The sequence below is a fragment of the Falco biarmicus genome, chromosome 3 (assembly GCF_023638135.1).
Source record: "Falco biarmicus isolate bFalBia1 chromosome 3, bFalBia1.pri, whole genome shotgun sequence".
Classification (NCBI taxonomy): Eukaryota; Metazoa; Chordata; class Aves; order Falconiformes; family Falconidae; genus Falco; species Falco biarmicus.
In genome coordinates, this window is record NC_079290.1 from 100,450,449 (window position 1) to 100,463,134 (window position 12,686).

The window sequence follows — 12,686 nt, forward strand, 5'->3', positions numbered from 1 at the left end:
ACCCTCAAGTCTCCTCCATATACACACACTCACACGTGCTGTGTGCACACCCTCACACACGCCGTGTACACCCCCTTAGCTTGCTGTGCACACCCTCACACATGTGCATGCATGCTTACACATACATGTTGTGCACACACCTACGCCCACACCCATACTTATGCACATGCACTCACACCCTCACTGTGCACACACCCTCAGCCTCACGCGTGCTGTGCACACCCTCACACACACTGTGCACACCCTGACACGCACACTTGCTGTGCCCACACTGACAGGCACTGTGCACACCCTCACGCACTGTGCACACCCTCACATGCACACATACTGTGCATACACCTGCACCCCTGCTGTGTGCACACTCATGCACATGCACTTGCACACCCATGCTGTGCACAAACCCTCACCCTGACATGCACTGTGCACACACCCTCACGTGCTGTGCACACCTGGACCTGCGCTGTGCACACCAACATGCACTGTGCACCTCTGCACCCGCATCGCTGCGCACACCCTGACACGTGCTGTGCACGCCCTCACACGCACACGTGCTGTGCACGCCCTCACGAGCCCCCTAACCGCCCCCCCCGCGTGCACCCCCTGGCACTCGCCGACAAAGGGCGGCAGCCCCGCGCTCCGGCCCCGCTCGCGCTCCGGCCCCGCTCGCGCTCCGGCCCCGCTCCCGCCCCTGCCCCGCAGCCCCGACGTGGGGGTCCCGCTCGGGCCGGGCCGCTGCCACCGGGGCGGGGGCCGGGATGCGGGGGGGCAGCAGAAAGTTCGAGGCCCCGAGGGAGTGGGGGTCGGGCAGCCCCCCGCGCCTTTGTTCGGCGCCGGGGAGCGACCCTTGGCGGGGCGCCCACGCCGTGAGCCCGTCCCGCGGCCCCGCCGTCGGCACTGGGCCGGGGGTGGGGAGGGGGAGGAGGAGGAGGAGGACTGAGGCGGAAGGTGGCTCCCCAGCCTCCCTCCCTCCCGCCCTCCAAGGTGAGCTGCAGCTCCTGCTCCGCGCTTCTTTTGTCTCGGTGCGAGGCCGCCGCGCTCCCCCCCGCCCCGCCCCGCCAAACTTTCGGCGGGGACCCCGCTGCCCCCCGACGGGCGGTGGGGCCCGGGGCCGGCGGCAGCTGCGCTCCCACCCGCGGCCGAGCGGGGCTGCCGGCCCGGGGTGGGGGGCGGGTGAGTGGTCTACGGCCCCCGCCTCCCCTCCGGGTTCCGCTGGGGCGGCCGCGGGCGGCCCCGGCTCGGCGCGGCACGCAACAGGTAGGGATGGCGGGGTACGGGGCGGGGGGCTGCCTGGCTGGGGGCTCTGGAGAAGTGCGAAGGGAGGGGGAGGAGAAGCAACAGTCTTCCCAAATTCCCCTTCAGTTGTTTATTTACGTACTTCCCGTGTCCATGCAAAAAGGGTTCGTTTCGCAACTCCGGATGATTTTCTTTTGGGTTTTTTTGTGTGTGTTTTTTTTTTTTTTCCCCTCCCCCCCCTTTTTTTTTTCTTTCATTTCTTCCTTCTTTTTCTCTCTTCCCTTTTTTCTCTCTTTTTCTTCTTTTCTTTTACTACTTCTTCCTTTCTTTTAAACTTACTTGTCTTTACGTCCTGCGTTTGCCCATCTCATTCCGTGAGATCAAACTGACCGAAAGCAGCTACCCAGAGCCTCGTCCTCACTGACAGTCGGGGGAATCCAAACAAAGAGGTGCATCTACCGGAAATAATGATTTGAGAGATGTTTCTCTCCCTTTCCCCACCCCCCCACCCCCCCCACCCCCCCGGCGTCTAGAATTAAATTGTTTTTTTTCTGGGAGGTTCCCTTGGAGGGAAGTTCAGCGCCGGGGCCGCGCCGCGCCGCGGGGGGATGGAGGGGCGGCGGCGGGGGGTGAGGGCAGTGCGGGACCCCGGGGGGGGGGGGGGGGGGGCGGCCGGCGGGGGGACCTGCCGCCGCTGCCGCCTCTTTGTCTGCTCGGGCAAGTTGAACAAAAGGAGAAACTCGGATGAACTCTCCATCGCTCCCGGGTTTCTCTCATCTTCGACAACTTTATCCGGAGAGATTTACTCAACTTTCTCCGCGCTCTCCCGCCGCTGAACAGCAAAAAAGCCCCGCTGCGGGCTCCCGAGGAAAAAAGAAAAGAAAAAACCCGGGTTTCCCAGCGGCAAGCGAGGAAAAGGTACGTTGGGACTCGGCGTGTATTGTTCTCCGGGCTGCCCCCCGCGCCCCCCCGCCGCCGGGCGCTGGGCTGGGGGCGCACGGGGGGCTGCGGCTGGCCCAGCCCGTCCTTTGTACTCCTCGGAGCACATGCAGGTATTTTGGGGGGGGGGGGGGGGGTAGGGCCGTCATTCCGCCCTAGCTGCAGTAATGCAGGCTGGGGGGCAGCCCTCGGGGGGGGGGGGGGGGGGTGTCTCGCCTCCTCCCTGTGCCTGCTTTGGGTTTGGTCATTTATTTTTTCCTTTTTTTGCGGGGGAGGGAAGTGGGCTTGGAGTGCTTTCGGTGGGTTCGGGACAGAGGAAGGCTGAAGACGGGGAAAAGTTCTTGGGATTGTTGGGAGTGCTGGCCAAGGGGGAGCGGGGGGCTGGGGGGCCGGGGAGGGCAGCCTGCAGCAAGGACGAGGGGGGGGGACACCGCAGAGGGTCACACATTGCTGCTGCGGGACCATCCCAGGGGAGCAAGGTGCCCAGAAGTGTGCAGGCACAATTTTAGGAGGGGAGGGACCAGGGGGAGGACTTTGTTCTTCCGAATGCATTGATCGGGGGGAGGGGTGGGGGAAAGCAGTGGGAAGGGTCAGTCCAGGCTGGCCCGTCCTCAGCTTGTCCTCCCCTGCGCAGCCCGCTCAGCTTCGTCCCGTGGAAAAAGCGGTAATTGCCTGGGTTTTGTTCCATCTTTCCGGTATTTGCGCTTTCTAGAGCAAGCATTGCAACTTTGGAAAACTTCCTCAAGCCCACTTTGTACTTTTCTAAATTATCTTGATTAACTTAGTGTCTTCTTAGTTCCCCTTCCATTTTTCTGTGCTATGTAACAGCCTCCACTTTTCTTCTTTTTTCATCCCAGTCCACTACTTTCCCTTTCCGGTGTTATTTTCTTGTCCTAATTTGTCAGTTGTCCTTTTTCCTCCTTAGATCTGTCCATTTGAGAATTTCTGAAGTCTCTACTTTTCCACATTCTATTGTTGCTCATTCTCCTTCTTCCTCGTCCCTGTCCACCTCTATGCTTACTTGCGATTCCCGTGAAAATCTCCTTTGGCCAGGATCTTTCATTTCATGCATGTGTAGATATGATCGGGTTTCTCTTGATATGTAGCAAATATAAAAGCTTCTTCCCATTCCCTTTCCTAAAATTATTTTTCTGTGGTCTGCCCTACGTGCATGTTACTCAGTTAACATAGACGGAGCTTCCAGCAAAAACTTCTTATGCATTCACCGGTATTCACCTTCTCCTTTCTTCTTGTCTTTATCTTGGTGCATATGCATCTTCCAGTCTCTAAAGCCTCTTCTAGCTCCTCTTCCTCATCGTTGGTGTGGAAGTTTGTTCTTTCCCCCACTCCAGCTTGGCAGACTTGACGCTGTTCCTCACATCATGATTTCCTTGGAGTGCAGACTACTCCAAGTTTTCTTGCCATTCCTCATATTCCCCTGCCCAACCTGAGCAAACGCTTGCAGTTGGTACTCCTGAAGGAATGGCAGAGCAGGGGTACCAGCGCAGGCAGGCATGGATTTGGCTGTTCTGGCTTGCTCCTTGCTGGGCCAAGCACCAACAGTGATGCTTGCTGCTCTGGCACCGGCTGCAGTAGCGTGTCTGCTGGTGGAGGTGCCACGGAGGGACACTGAGCCAAGGCTGAAGTGGGAGGAAAGATCACCCTTAAGTTCTCTCCTCCACCATCCTGATACGTCTCCTTCAAAAAGGTTGATGAGTTTTATTTTTGCTACTTGAAGCTTTGTTATTGACTTACTCTTTTCATGAGTTTTGAAATACCTGCCGGGGCAGTTGAAGAGCCTTTATATTACCTTCCTCTCCTGTCACTTCAGTGCTTTCTGTAATGTAGGACTGCACAATGTGTAGAGAAATATGAAAGCCTTTTTCTTAAATCATCTTCTGTTACATTCCAGCCTGATGATGTTTTTAAAGTGAAATGCTGTCACCAGGCTTTGAGTTTAGTATGTGTCTAAATCTGTGAAGAAATACGTGTTTGAAATTATTCGGAAGAATGTAACTTTATAGCTGTGTGTTCGTCCCTGACTGGTGCGGCAGAGTTACTGTGCTGAACTAACGCTTCTTCCCCTTATTCGAACAGGTCAAAACACGGTTGTGGGGAAGACGGGATGGGATGGCTGCCAAAACGCCCGCCTGTGATGGGTGCCATATTGCATTATTCTGTGAGCGGTGGGATACAGCTTGGGATTCTTCAGGGGTGGTTAATGTGGCACAAACTGGACCATGCAGCTGCGGAATGTCTTAACTGTTTGGATTCATACATAACTTCATGGGCTCCTGGAACAAGTGGAAGAGCCTCTTGCCGAAACTTGAGGATATTGTGGGAAATGCCGCTGAGACCCATTTGGATTATTATCACCATCTGTCACCAAGGTTCTGCAGCTGATGAAAGGTATGTGTCTGCCCTCTTGCAAAAATACTGTCTTGTACATCAAAATACCAAGCGCATTGTCTTCATCTTAAACTTGCTCTGTAACCTTTTTTTTTTTGCCTCTGCCTTGCTGCTGACACCTAGCAGTAGTTTTGAGTGGCGTAATCTGACAGAAATGCCTTACTAATGGTTTGGCAGCATTTATATCTTGAATGTAGAAGGAAAAACTGAAAGTGTTTTTGTTTTCAGAGTTAACTGATATTTTCAAGGGGTTGAGGAGTCTGAGCAACTCTAGATCAGACTAGTTAACTTCCAATAAAAATAAATTAAAAACAATTTACACAAAGCATTTTCTACAATTCCGATCTTCCAAGTAGCTGACTTTGTTTAAAGACGTGTTAGTATTTTGGGTTGAACACAAGAAAACAACCTTCTATTATTTAACCTCTCTTCTTCCAAAGAGAAACAAAAATCTTAAGGATGGTTTGTATGGGGGAGAGAGCAAATAGGGATATTTCACTTTAAAAACACATGAAACAAAAGAACTTGAATTTCTAAGTTTTGATTTAAGGCTTCTTGTGGAGCATGTTTACATCCTGAATGTCCTAGTACTGTGACAGCTTATTGAATGCAGACAGCTCTCAGTTTTCTTGTTACTGTATGAGATAACAGGTGTACAAAAATGAAATGAAAACTAGTGGAGGAAACAAGCTATTAGAAGAGTTATTTATGAATAACAAATTATTCTTGAATCTAGATTAAGTGTTAATCCAATGGTGAAGAAATCATTGAGCCCCTCAGTGAACTATGAAAATTGCAAAGCAAATTTTAAAACTATTTAAAATCTGATCCTTTTATACCTGTTTTGTGCAGTTCTTATTTATAGCTGAAAATGAATGACATGAAAATAGTTGGTTTTGCTGCATATTTCAGCTCATATGATTGGTTCCAGCCTAGACCATATGTAGGGCAGACAAGTATTCATAATCTTAAGAAAAGTGCTGAGCTGGCTGGCCTACTTTAGAGCAAAATAGAAATCTGAACGAATAATCACTTGTTATCCTTTCCAGTTGTAAACAGAGATACAAGAAGCAATACAGTCCCAATTTCCTCGTTCTGACTGTGTTGTAATAAAGACCAGCTCTTAATTTTCTTGATTATTGAGGATAAGCTTTTTGTTATGTACTGAACGCAATTAATGTACATTTAGATTGCCATTCTTAATATTGTGCATTTATACTATTTTTGAACTTTGCGTGACTTAAGTTAGCCATATGAAAGTCTTTATTTTAGAGGTTTGAAAAAGGAAAGTCTTAGGCTGTTTGTGGAAAGAGGGAAAAAACCCATAATAAATGGATTGAGCTGGATAAAAATATTTAGAGCTGCTATCTAGTGTCATCTGGTAAAAGCAGCCCAGCTATTACGTTGCTGTGTTCAAAGAAAACCAAAACTCCGATCATTTTTCCTTTCTGTGCAGATTTTCTTGTTCAATTTCTTCTCAGGCACTTGCTGCTCTTTAGGAAAGCTAAACTGGACAGAAAAGGTACAATCTGCTTGAAAGCCATTAGTTTTCATCAGCACTGCAAATGCGCGTGGATTTTTACATACAGTTAATGTAAATAGGGACAACTCCTTAGCTTAGCTTCATCTGAGAGTTTGTATAGACTGAATTTGATCATTGCCATAGGATTCAGGATATGTTATGCAAATTATTAGATATACTTGTGTGTGTTTATACCTGGAACATCTCAAACTTTAATGACTTGGTGACAAAACTTTTCCGATTTAAAGAAGGGGAATACAATTTATCTGTCTTCAAATTTCTTTGGACTATTTCCAATAAAACGAAAAGAAGCATTCTCATATTCGGAGATAGGATCTGCACAGAGAGGAGGAGTAGGGCCAGCTAGGAAATGTTTAGCATGGTAGTTCCCAGCTGGTAGGCGTGCTGCGTTGGTGGGAGGTGAGACCCTTGCAGGGCTTGGATGGAGATGGAGAAAATGCTATTTGCAGGCCCTGGCTGGAGCATCCCTGCACCTTCCTCCTGGGAGCAGCCCCAGCAAAAGGGGCAGCAGCAGCAGGTGGGGCAGGGGATGGCTGGAGTCTGAGCAGCACCTGGGTGCTGGGGAGCACCTGCCTTCACTCAGGTTAACTCAGCCCTGCTGCCATCGGTGGGGGCTGGCTGTGAGAAGCCTGTTTGCTGCTGTGAGGAGCCTGGGAGCTGTGCTCGGGAGGAGGGTTCCAGGTACGAGGGCCCTAACCCTGTAGCTCTGCAGTGTGTGGAAAGGGTTGTTCTTGTGCTTTGTCTCTGGTTGCAGTTGGGCCATTGCTTGCTTTGCTTGTGACTGTCCTGGATGGTGGTGGGAGTCCTTGCGGGTATCCTGGGCTGGGGAGTGAGCTCTGGACTCCCCCTTGCAAGGCTGTCCTGGGATGTGTCATTGTTAAACTGGTAGCAGGACTTGCACCTAAAACAAACACAAGACAGTCTGAGTAGCAGTTACTCCTTTGAACTGTATTCTCAGTGAAGAAGGTCTTCCAGCCAGTGTACTTTGTGGTGTGAGGAGGTGCCTTGCTCCGTGTAGCTGGGGTGAGAGTAACCATGGCCGTGGCCTCAGGCTGGTGGAACAGAAGAGATTTAAAAGGATGCAAGAAGTGCTTTCACAGAGTGTGGTGGGTGGGTGGAGTGGCAGTGTTGGAGTTGTGCATTGTGAGGAATAAGCAGAGGAGAAAAAGGACAGGGTCTGTCACTTCAGGGTTCTCAGGTAGCACGTGAAGGTGGTATGTGGAGTATCAGCAAACATCTGGGAGGGTAGAAAGGAAAATGTGATAAGGACTTTTTTATTTATTTGATTGTTCCTTCCCTTTACTTGAAGTGCTTTATTTTGGGTCATGAATTCCGGAATTCCCAAGTGAGGTAGAACTTTCTGCAGACCCATGTGTGCCCCACTGACTCCTGATATGTCATGGAGAGAGGGATGCTTACCTGAGAGCTTGGTGTGAGGCTCTGCTCCTGGCAGCTCAGGGCAAAGGGGCTTCCTTCTCCGCAAGCCTTCCCAGAGCATCCTCCTCGGGATGCGGAGGTCCAGTTTGGCTGGAGTAAAATTTTGGGAGAAAGCTTTGGTAATGTGATTGTTAGTCCCTGAAAGGACTCCCAAACAGTCTGAAGAGTATTGTGTAGTTACGAGGAGGATGAGGTGGTGAGTAGTGACTGTGCTCCTTCCTGGGAACATGAGGGAGAAGCTGTAGGACGGGGCATATTTCTAGGACAGAGCTGGCTTTGTAGCTTTGGCTCCATAGAAAACTGTGTTGATAACGGTGTCTGGTTTGTTTTGTTTTGTTTTGTTTTTTTTTTCCCCCCTCTTTATTTTGCTTAATGCTGGCTGAATCCCATGTGCTTAATCATATACCTTCATATAGAAGAAAGTGTAACTGCAAATACGATGATTTCTCTTTTTATTTATCTGCTTTCCCTGTTTTTCACCTTATCGAGTAACTTGGGGTACAACATTTGCAGAATCAACACACACATTGGAGCACGGTTTGTTTCTTTTTAGCTTGTGTGAGAAAGGTAGGAGAAAGTTGACCAAGGCTGGAGAGTTGCCACTTGCAATGTGAGGGTGGGGGATGCTTTACTGCCCCCCTCCCCCATTCCATTATGGTTACGATTGAGATATACTTGCATAAGAACTTATAATGAAAAAGGAGCTTCCACTGCGTGAGCTGCTTTCTGTAATGTGCTGTCACTTAGTCAGAGGCATATCGTGTCTGGAATAGTTTTCTTTCTCTTGATTGAATTTATCTTATATAGCAAGAAGCTTTCCAACTCACTAAAATTCTATTTTGATTCTTTTTTTACTTGCCTTGTCAGAACGTGAAATTTGTCACAAACTATGTGACGCCTGATGCTGTTGTGCTTGACACCTTGACCTTTCCTTGATTAAAATGCAGAGGTGTGTTTGGGGTTGGGGGGAGGGGAGGGGAGGGGGAATAGATAAGCTAGGGGGCATGCAGAATATTTTAACACAAAATTAATTGTGGTCGTTGTGGGGGGACAGGGACAGCACATCCCCTGAAAGGTGACGGGACTCTGCAAGTGTGGATGCTGTGGTGGGACCAGTGAGGACATACTGCCTTGAACCCTGTGCAAGGAAAAACGCCCATACCTCATCTCAGTGCTATGCCCCTGCTAAAAATAACGAAATGTTACATTGTGTATATTTAAAAACTAAAAAGAAACCTCACGTCATCCAATTAGAAACAATGTTGCCACCTTAAACAAATAGTCTGTGTTTTGATACATTGTAACCATCCCGGTATTGGTGTTTCTGTCACTTTCCCTGTGTGGGTGGGTTTATTTTTTTTCCCCTAACTGTTCCTAGAACATCTCCTAAGTGAAAGGAGTTGCCTGAAATCCTGTACCGGGCGGTGAGTGCGGTGTTGCTCTGGGTGTCAGCATCACTTTTCCTCCAGAGGTGAGGGAGAGTGGTGGGGCAGGACTGCGGGTGGAGGAGGTGGGTGTGGGTGTGTGTGGGGGGAAGGCACATGGTGCCGTAAAATTTAGTGAGTGGGCAATGGGAGGGGGCATAGGGTTGGAGTGGTGGTGGGCAAGGCAAGGAAGCAGCGAGGCATCTTGGAAATGAGGGCTGGTTGCTGGTGATTGATGCGCTGGAGAAAGGAGAGGTGGATTTTGTGGGACTAGAGGAGAAGCGGTTTGTCGTAATTTATGTGCCTGGAGGCCATCGGAGCATTTCTAATGGGAAAATGTAGTGCAATCTTTAAATGGCCGTAGCATAGGTTATAAATATCTCGGGGATCAGTAGTATTGGCTTCTTCTTGGTGTATGATAAAATAGTTTCTGTTTAATGCTGTACAAGGAAAGAGAAGTTTAACTTTGTGTGTTTTGAATTAAATCTGCTCCCAGAATAACTGCAGTCTTCAGCTGAGGATACAAGTTAGCTTCTTCTGTTTGGCTTCGCAATACTGTGCAAGGCAAAAAAAATCATTTAGGTAAGTGGTTCAGGAGTTGCATATGTTGTTTTAATGTTATCTTGGAGGTGAGACTTTGTGTGGCTGCTCGTTTAGTTATCTTTCAGAATTTGCAAATGGGTTTTTGGTTGTTATCAGTGTTGCTCTGTGCATATGCTCTGAAAATAATAAAAGTTGTGATGGCTCCGGAATACCTAAGAAGGCACCGTGAAGATTATGTGGCAAGCAGAGGTGTAGCTAAGCAGCTTGCTGGTGTAGTGCCACACAGGGTGTTAATTCAGACCTGTAAGCTACTGAAACTGTGATGGTGCTACTGGCCTTCATCTATTAATTGTTGCCTCCCAGCTGAGTTTGCATATGATGTGGCTCTGCTGGTGCTGTAGCTGACCTGAGTGGTGGTGGCGCAGGGGGCTCTTCCCTGGGCTCCCTGTGGGGTGTGAATGTGGTCTCCGCTGCCCTTTGCAGAGGGGCTGCTGTGTAAAGGCTTTGTGTTGGGAACAAGTGTTGGAAACCACAAAGGTGTTGGAAGAGGCATTCTTCCGCTTACAGAAGATGCATAGCCTTATTGGTAAAAAAATCAGAAGATAAGCGTACTGTAACCAGAGGTATGACCAGAGATAGCATACCTCTCGTCATCCGTCTTAATTTGGCCGTATTCAGAGTTTTATGATGCAATATAGGCAGTAGATTTATTCATTTGAGTTCCTGGACTGGACTGATGGGGCATGTTTAGGCATGGGTCCCTACGGAAAAACAGACATTGGAAGGAAGGGTGGTTCTGGTTCACAACTTCATGTTTTTAGTGCCTTGCTTTTTTTTTTTTTTTTAATTGAAATTCATTATACTTACAAAAGAAGTAAGGAAAGAAATATATTTCTAAACCCAAAAGCTTGTTCTTTATCATGTAGATACCTTTCATCATCAGGATTTGTATATGTTACTTTTATAGTCTCACATCTATGCATTTTGTGGCTTTATCAGTTTAAAGTTCTCCTTTTGCATATGGTTAATATCTGCGTCCTAGATCATGACTCGGTTTATCAGATTTGGATTAACTGCCACTTCTTCTTTTCAAATAGCTTCTTTTCCATGGTATCAACACCTGATATTTGAATATTATCATCCATCTTCAGGAGACTTTGACATATGAGCATTTCAAGCCTAATTTAGTTGATTTGAACGTGTTGTGAAAAACTTTGTTTAAATTGAGAGAAAAGTTGAGTGATTATTGCTTTTAAAGCATAAATGGGAGCACAGCTTGCAAAAACAAATTAGCTGTCCCTTTAAATATCCATATTGTCAACTTAGTTACTTTCTGTAGATCTCCCATCGATGGGAGAGAGGGTTTCTCCTGCAGAAATTCCAGTGCTTTGGCAGCGGAGGAAGGGGGCTGCAACTTGGTATAATTTCATGACAGCAGTTCATCTAGTAATAGGGCTGAAAAGGGAGTTTTAAGGGCAACAATAAGAGGAAGCTGCTCCTTCTCCCCAAAGGAATGAATGGACAATTTACTTAATGTCTATTGAGGCCGGTTTTGGAGCACACAACCCATCTAGATGCAAGACTAATTAGATGTTAGTTTATTTTAAATGTCTTATTTAAACTGATACTTGACACCTTCCTTGTATGCCTTTTAGTGTATGGTAGCTTAAAACTAATACCTGAAATATTTTCATCAGCCAATTTGCATTCCCCAGTGCATTTTTTTCCCTGTTTAGCCACCAACATTTGAGCTGCTGTGTCTAAATCCAGTCATCTAGGTCGATTTTTCAGCAGAGCCAAATAACAATCGCTGTTGACTTCTGTGGCAATACTGACCACTTGCTTTTTTTTGGAAAAGCAAGTCAGACACCAGCACCCCTGTGTATACACGTACATTATATGCTTATACTTTAGACTTAAATACATATGTACATCCTGTGTGTAAATTCCCATCAGTCAAAAAACATATAATGGAGAAGCATCTATTGAATTAGTGATCAGGCGTATAATGAAAGAATTCACTTTAATCAGGTTTAAAACGCTTTATCTCAATCTCAGGCATACTGCTCACTCCTTTCCCACCCTCTCCCCCCCCCCCCCCCCCCTCCAAGACACCACTGAAAAGAAGCAAGGCATATCTGAGGTGGATATGACAAGCACTAAAGAAAGAAAGTGTTTTCAACTGGCAATCAATCTGGCTTAATGTTTTTATGTGTGTATGTAGAATGTATATACACAAGTTATATATGTTGGTTTGATGGAATGCATTGCTTTAAATTATACACAGTCTAATACTTGAAGTGGCTAGAGGAGGTTGTTTATATATATCTTGTTTTAACATCTTTAGTAGGAATTGTGCCACCAAAACTATGTGTGGAATGTTGCTTGTTGTGGACTTCATGGAGGGTAGATGTATGAGTGGCTTTCTTTTTGAGACAAGGGAGAGCATGTTTGCAAAGGAAGACCAGACCCATTCCCAGATTGATTTCTTTGCATTTGTAAATGCAAAGAAATCAATCTACTGCTTTGACCTTGGTTTGTGTGTTGTGGTTAAAACATTTCCCCCCGCCCCCCCCGAACACTGTTGCAAAAGGCAGTAAGTTAAGTTATGATGGATCAAAGTGAGGGTAGGACAGAAAAGAGGCAGAATAAGAATACTTTTGCAGATTTCTGTGTGTGAGGCTGTTGCCCAGGGTTAGGCATCTCAAGCCTTTCCTCGGAGTGTTGGTACAGTCCTGTGGAGCGTGGTTGGGCTGTCCCACAGCTGTGTAGGAGACCATATTCTAGACACTGAAAAATGTCTATAGCATTATTAGAAATAAGGATTTGCAGACCCTCTGTAGCCTGGTAGGTAGTTTATGAAGGTGAAGAGGAGGGGAGCTCGCTGGTTTGTTGCTCTGCTCTATCAGCAACGGTGTACCCGAGTGATGGGTGCTGAGTTAGAGCAGGGTGTATTCTGGGTGTCTGGCTGCTCGGTGTGAGCAGTGCTGTGCCAACGCCCTGGGAATTGCCAGGAGCCATTTTGCATATATTTTGCATATAACATTTTCCCTTGTTTTCTACTGTGGGCAGTGGTTTATGGCCACAATTTGTGTAAGAGGAGCAGGGTATCTTTATTCTTTTTTATTCTGAGTGCTTCCAGGCTGAAGAGAACTATG

The 12,686-nt window shown here is 47.5% G+C and overlaps 1 long non-coding RNA gene across 4 annotated transcripts in view; it reads left to right on the forward strand.

Annotated features, from left to right (window-relative positions):
* Nucleotides 1-1,915: 1,915 nt before the first annotated feature.
* LOC130146659 (uncharacterized) overlaps nt 1,916-12,686 on the forward strand; it is a 268,364-nt gene continuing 257,593 nt past the window's right edge. For all 4 annotated transcript variants that reach the window (XR_008820973.1, XR_008820974.1, XR_008820972.1 and 1 more), the window contains exons 1-2: nt 1,916-2,151; nt 4,270-4,581. This is a non-coding gene — a long non-coding RNA (uncharacterized LOC130146659). The remainder of the gene's footprint in view (nt 2,152-4,269; nt 4,582-12,686) is intronic.